The 7628-nt window shown below is 44.9% G+C and overlaps 1 protein-coding gene across 6 annotated transcripts in view; it reads right to left on the reverse strand.

The window, feature by feature from the left end:
- exd (PBX homeobox extradenticle) overlaps positions 1-7628 on the reverse strand; it is a 51735-nt gene that overhangs the window by 29708 nt on the left and 14399 nt on the right. The window lies entirely within an intron of this gene.

Raw genomic sequence — 7628 nt, forward strand, 5'->3', positions numbered from 1 at the left:
GCTTAATAACCGCGGGGAATGCTCACGCGCGCGTCGGAAACCGCGAGAAGAACGGCTCGCGGCTACGCGGCCCCGCGCCGGGAATTAAATCACTCGGAACGTGCCCGGCGAGATAATTACCGAACGATTGCGAAAACGCCTACGGTCGAGCTAAAAATAATCGTGAGTTCGGCGAGTAAACCTCTCTCATGAATCTCGCTTCAATCTACTATCATCTGTTACGGTAGGAGACTGTAGGACGGCGCGGCGCTAGTGGAACGAACTCATTATTCGCGTTCACCAAGTTGCGAGACCTTCCCTCGTTTTTGCCCCGTCACGACTCTATAGACTCCGATTTGGAGCTTGTGCGTATACAGGTGCAGAGTTCACAGGGTCGCCCGCGCGCGCAAGACGAAAGGCGGTCCGTATTCTGCCTTCTTTTTTCGTCCGAGGCAGCTCTAATACGCCCGTATCAGCGAAACTAGTTAGCCCCCGAGTCCACATTGTTGCGAGACAATGAAAAGTACGAGAGAGTAGAAGCGGTAGATAAAAAGGTCGAAGGTGGTGCTTCACCGACGAGACGCAGCACGAAGGAGAAGCGGGCCAAGGGGGGAGGGAGGGGGAGTATTAATAAAGGGTTGCATGTCGACAGGGCTCGGAGAAGGGAGCCAGGCGTGAGAGGGATGAAGAAAGAAATTCTTATTGCCTGGCAAGTCCGGCTTTTCCGCAATATACAGCGCAGGTGTACCGAATGTGTGCTCTCCTCCCCTTTCTGCACTCACGGCCTCGTCCGTGGAGGGTGGAAACACCCCTCGCACGCATGGTCAGTGCCGTATCCTGTATCCCGAAGACCACCAGACCACCCATCCTCCTCAAAACCCGTCCCACCCCTCAGCCGCCTCACCTCGTTCGGCAAAATGAACCGGATAGCGTCGATCTTTACGAGCGCGTGAAAAAAAAACGGATCCTTTCGCGCTTTATAACCTTTACGGCGTTCATAAAATATCGCATTATATGATAATTATAGGTCGTTTCGCGCATCTCGTCTTTTTCTATAATTTTTAATCCTTTAGAAACTGCAAACTATTCGTTACCTTCCAACACATTTGAAAATATTTCCAGTTTCTAGGTTTCTAACGCTCTCTAATATTGTAAGTCGTGCTAAAAATATTCACCACATAAAGGCGAACAGAGACGCTTACGTTACGTTTCTATTCATACCTCCCCGCGGTAGATCACAACGATCCGATCGTAATGTCGATGATAGAACATCGCCGCTGTAACAGTTTACGAGTGCGGGGTATAAGAGGCACATTTCGCTCGGTAGGTACTGTAAAATTCAACGGCCACGGTAATCGATTAAATAAACACGACAGGAAAACGCCTACGCGCACCGGCCTCTCTTTCTGGCCCGCTCTCTTTCTATAAGCCTCGCCGACGAAACAGGTCCATAATGCCTAATGACTCTATAACCTTGTTTATGCCTAGTACGAGAGCCAGCCCTCATCGACAAACTGGAAAACTGACCAGGAACGGACTCAATCCGTTTCTATTTCACGCGATAAGCCGCCGCTGCCGTCGCTACCGCCGGGAACGAGCTTATAATAAAGTCAGTATCGAAAATAACACGGGAATCCGGTGAAATTCCGAGAGGATTTCCGCGATCACCGAGGGTGGCCGATCTATTTAGCGGCTAACCGTATCCATCCCACGCGCGATAAGCGCAAATACGCGGGAATGCCAGATCGAGATAGCGCTATCGATAACTGTGTATTTACGACGAAGATTGGAAGAGAAAGGGTGAAATTATGACGGGATGACTCGCGAATGCGACGATATTAATTTCCCCGGGAATAACTCCAAGCGCGCCTGCACACGCGTTACATTTTATTCCGAAAGATTTACGCTCTCGCGAATTTCTCGAAAAATCGGGATGTGCATTTCGCGGAATAATGCCGTTTTCCAGAGAGATTCTCGCGAATGGTCGAATCGTTTTTTCCCCTTCTTTTTTTTTGCATAGTGTACGAGGAGCGTGTGTCGAAAAATTCTGCTGAGCGGAGTATTTCCTTTCCGAGTCTTCGGCCGGCCGAAAGCCCGTTTCCACCGTATCGTCCCTCTTCCCGGGGGTGGGCGAACACGTCGGCCACGGTGCAGAGGGGTAGCCGGTGGATAGAAGAGAGGATGGAAGAGAAAGAGAGAAAGAGAAAGAGAAGAGACAGAGGCGGCGTGGAAGGGGTGTACCGACGGTTTCTGGGGGTGGAGGCAACGTGGTGTATTGATCGAGTGGCTCTCGCGTCGAGACCAACGCCACTTTCGGACCACCCGGTATACGCGTGCGCGTGTGCGTGTGTATATGCGAGTGTATATGTATGCACGAGTCGATGCCTATGTAGCTACGGACCGACGTGCGTCGTATATACAGAGTGCTTCACGTAAAACGATCCGGTCGCGTGTCTTAAAAGATATCAAAGATGAAAGAGAACGTAAAAAAGAAATTAATTAAATAAATTAAAATACCCATTTTACATAATTTTAAAAGAAATTTGTAGTAAGAAATTTAGACGAAGAATTTTCATTTCGGATCAAGTTCGATCGTAAAATGTATTCACGAGATTACAAGTGTCTCTCCCTAATGAATCATTCATGAATGTCTGTCGCTTCGCATTCGAATACAAGAGAGCCCGCTACTGAATTCTTGCCAACGAAAAAGATCAACTGTAAAATTAATAGAAAATTCATAACTGAAAGGGCCACATTCCGTGCAGCGGGGCGTCCTGTATTCCGCGTATCAGCACGTGATGGACCAGACTGTACGTGCGCTTCGCGAGGAGGACGAGAGGCAATGGTCAGAAAATAACTCGGTGCATTTCCGCGTACAGACGCGCCTGTGTTCATAGACGCGCGTATGGATATGGATGCTGAAAACACCATGATCTACGGTGTGTGCATCCCCGCGAATAACGCCGAAGCACTTGGCCTGGAAAATCTCCGGAGTGCATTCGCACGGATGCACCGGCGGCAGTCGCGTACCGTGTCCGCGCAAATGCATAAACGTCAATGAACAGCACGAGAAAGGAGATTTTACTGCTGCTCTCTTTTCGTCGACGCTATCGTTGTCGCCACCGCCGCCGACGTCGACGTCGCCGAGCAACTTTCGCCGCGACGTGCGTGTCGCGAAAACGTCGTTGTCGGCGGCGTCGGCGAAGCAAAAATATCGGCGATGTAATTCTGAACGGGCCCCGCTTCTCCAGGGACTGGTGGGAAGTTCTCCCTGGCGAATTTATGAGCCAGCCGAAGCCACGAGGGATGCTAACGATATTCCAAAACTGTCAAACTATCGATATTTTCCCTTAAATGTCTTTAAACGTAATTTCACAATTTTAATAAATAAAATTATTAATATCGGTAGGATCTATCATGAAAATATCTTTGTTTAAGTATATTTCCGACTATGGCAACTCTAGCCAACACTGTAGACAACGTCGATTCGGCACTTTATAGTTAAGCAACGCATAAAACTGAAGAGCCTTTACGTGCTGCGGCCGCAAAGTGTGACTAGTGAAATTATTCTAGACGCACTTTATACCTGACGCCAAAACATCTACGATAAAACCTAACGGCTATAGTGCTTTCCTAACGCCCGTTCACGATCGTAAGACCAATCCCATCAGAAAGATCGAAAGTCGTCAAGGAGGAAAAGGTCAAGGTTCAATTTCCGACTGGGATCCTTCGAGCGATTTAAAATTTAGGATTCCATCAGAACCCGAAAGTCTTTCGGCGAACTCTTTCCACAACCAGAATCCTTTCACGAACGAAATCAGGATGAAAAAATCTCATTGAAAAAGATATCTATCAATTCGAATTCCAATCATGACATCCTATTTAATTTTAATTCCGAGAATTGTATAAATTTAATTTTAGAGAATGATAGATTTATTTTTAAAACGATAGACGAAAAAGAATTTTAACAAGATTATATTCTGAGCTCGAATTTAATTTCTACAATTGAACTCAATATTTCTTTTGGGGGAAAAGTAATTCCGTGATAGAATATCGAAAAAGAAAATTAGCGAAAAGATACTTGATTACACTTATATAAAACTATAGATCGAGACTATAACTACCGCCGGAATTTGTTGCTTTAAGTTTACAACATTTTGAAATTGTGAAATTTTTTACATAGAAACTCCAGACTCCTCTTTTAAGGATGGACAGGATCCAGAGTTTTCTTCTTCGCGTTTCGTTTTCATGCCGGTGGCTCCCACGGGTGCCGTAAACGCACACCTCCTGCCGGTGCATCATCATTGGAAAAACCACCCTCACCTTCTCCCCCCTGGCTCTACGATTCTTCGGTTTCCAAGTTAACGAAGAGGGTTGTCTCTTATACGCGAAACATCGTCCGGCTAAGCTTCAAGTTTTGGTGTGAAAACTTTTCACGATATTCTACGTTGCAACTTCGTTATCCACATTTAACCCATAAATTGCACAGTATACAACTTCAGCAATCTTACTTTTCTAGATTAGAAAGTAGTGAGTGTTTCTCATAGAAGCATAAATTTGCATTTGAATATCCTTTTAAATAAAATTGGGTAAAGTTTAATGACGATACATACAGTGCACTCTTTACAATAATTCTTCATTAATTTAATTTCTATAGTAATATGAAAAAATATAACTTCATCAGAACAGATTGAAAAAACGTGCTCTTGTACAGCTCTAATGGAGCCATAGACATCAGACATAGTCCATAGAAGAGCCAGAGAGAGCAATCCGTCCCTGAGGAAGGGTGGACGGTCGCCACTGTCGGTTCAGCTTCATCCCCACCGTACCTTCGTCAAGGGGGAGGGCGCTCAATATCAAATCGTGGAAAAACCGTCGGTGGAAATATCGAGGAACTGAAGACGCATTATTGTAACTCGGTCGACCATAACTCGTCTTTTTTCAGCTTTAATCTCGATAGATGTTTATCTTTTATTTTCCTCACGTATTTTTTTTTTGGATATCGCGCTTCAAAAAACAAGAAAGAATGATGCATTTTCATTAATTAAATGTTTCTAATAATAAAGAGTGCGTCGAAAAAAAATTAAATTCCAACAGCATTAAAAAAATCTTTATCGAGATTGCATTATTTTGATTTGTTTGAACAATATTTTAAAAGAAAAATAATTTTTTACACGCTATGTTGCCAATCGCCATTTACGTCGTTCATGATAGATGTCACTATTAGTAAAATCTTATTTATTAGTGTAATTAAAAAACCGCCGTCGAAGTTGAGTGTATCTGGACCCCCCGGTATCAACACATGTACACCTGCATATCGTATACCGGGCTGGTAACGCCGCATACATGGAGACAAGGCAACCATCCCGCGCTTTGCGGCTGCCAAGACATTTTTCTCGCAGCGCCGTTGTGCATGCATAATGCATGCACATGCAAGGGAAGGAGAGCTGGCTGGCTCTGCTGCCGCAGACTCCTTACGCGGCGAGAATTCGAAATCCTTCGCCGTGACAATTTTTCTCACCGCTTCTCCCGCCCCTTCTCCCAACCTCCGTGAAGATGATGGTCGCCCGGACCGTTCCGGTAACCTCCTCGCGTAAAAATGTCGGAATCAACAAGATGGTACCGTGGTTACGTTTTCTACCTCGTGCATACCGGATACGCAGAGTTTCCGAGATTTTTCGTCGGTCCTTTCCTCCGGTTTTATCCAGAGTTCGACGATACTTATAAAAAATACACGAAACGTGTGATCGTGAATGATAGATGTCTCGATAGAATACCAAGCACGTTTAGAATCGATGCTTTAAACGCGATGCCTGGAAATGTGTAGTTTTGATAAATTAATGGAAAAAAAAAACGTACGAGGAGATCTTCGGTTGTATCTCATCTTTGAATGTCTTTATAAATTCAGAAAAAATGAATCTATAAACATTGTCGACGAGAAAATATTTGTACGCTATTTCGTAACTGTCTCTTTGCAAAGCGAATGGCACAAAAGATCGTCAGCAGTGCAACGAGGTGTCGGCGGTCCTTCGTGTCCGCTCTCGTATCAACCGTCATATTCGAGAGCGGCATGGCCGGCGCTTCTGCGGCAGACACACGGGACCTGTTGCTGTCGAGTTTACGGTGTTTTTACGAGCGACGTTACAGCCACCCCTGAGTACGGGGGTTGAACACACCCTAGCCGTAGAAACGATATCCCTCTCTTCATTGCCGACACCTATGTGAGCACTATCGTGAAAAAGAGAGGAAGAGAACGAGAGAAAGAGCGCTCGAGCGAGAGATCGAGAGAGTGCGAAGGAGAAAACGACTGTCTCTCTTTCATAAATGACGTATCGAATAATGACTTTAATCATCATCGAACAGATAATCTATACGACCGTGACTCTCGGCTACCATGCGATGTTTCACGCGTGGAATAGAGAAGGAAATGTACCACAAGTGATAGAAAGCTGACAGATTTCCAATAATTAATAATTAATCTGTGCCATGAGAAAATTTCTTGAGATCATAGATCTCTTGACGATCTTAGATCTTAAGTCGACATTTCAATACGGAAAAAAATTTATTAAATTTTAATAAATATTTGTTTGAATATGTACTAACTAAACACACGCTTATAGTAAATAAATATTTACTTAATGAAAAAAATAATACTTGAATCACAAATTAATAATTCTTGTACCAAATAAATATATATTTATATTTACTAAATATTTAATTAGTCCTATTTAAACAAATATTTATTAAATTTTAGTACAGTTTTCAGTGAGGTTGTTATGTTATTCAAAAATATAAATACCATACATTTACTCTCACCAACATAGCTTGTAGGCGTATACCAGTTTGCCATTTCTTCTCAAATTGTAAAGAGATTCGAAGATGAAATACAACTGAAGATCGTCGAATTTCCTTGTATGTTTTTTTGCATTAATACTTTTTATTCAATAATCACCTTCCGCCTTATCCTGGATAACATAACAGCTACGAAGTCCGCAGATAGTTACTGGGCGAAGACGAGTCGACGAACGGCAACTTCCCGGCATCTCGGAGCGAATTCCACGGAGGATCACAAACGGCGGAACGAAAGGAACAAAGTTCGCGAGATTCCGCGGCGATAGCCAGCCGCGCGAGGATGCGACCGGCGGAAGGACGGTATAAAGAGAGCCGCAGCGTTTCCGCGTTGACTTCCGGCGAGACGACGCGGCGCGTATACGGGCGAATGAGAGAGGATGGGTCGACGGTAAAACAAGTGGTAAGTTTTGCAAGAGTTGCGAAAGTTTCTCCTCTCGACCGTCGTAGCCGGGACGAAAGTTTCCAACTACGCGGAGTTTTGTCTCGCGCAATTAGAAGTTCCCTGTATTATTCATAGTCGCTGACGTCGCTCTCTACCTCGTTCCCCTGCTCCGTCTTCGTCGCTTTTCTCTTCCCCCCGCTCCTCTCTCTCTCTCTCTCCCCCCCTCTTCCTTTCTCTCTCTTTCTCGTCCATCCACGTCGGTGGCTGTATCGCGCCGCTTCTTCGTAACGCGCAAAACTCAAAGACCACCGCGCGAGAGAGGCGCAAGTCAGTCGCGTACGGTTCATGAATTTTAATGAAATCTCGAGCCCGAGATGGAAGCTCCTTCGCGTTTTCCTCTCGTCCTGCCCCACCG

This window comes from Mycetomoellerius zeteki, unplaced genomic scaffold (genome assembly GCF_001594055.1).
Source record: "Mycetomoellerius zeteki isolate Tzet28-1 unplaced genomic scaffold, Tzet1.0 scaffold93, whole genome shotgun sequence".
Classification (NCBI taxonomy): domain Eukaryota; kingdom Metazoa; phylum Arthropoda; class Insecta; order Hymenoptera; family Formicidae; genus Mycetomoellerius; species Mycetomoellerius zeteki.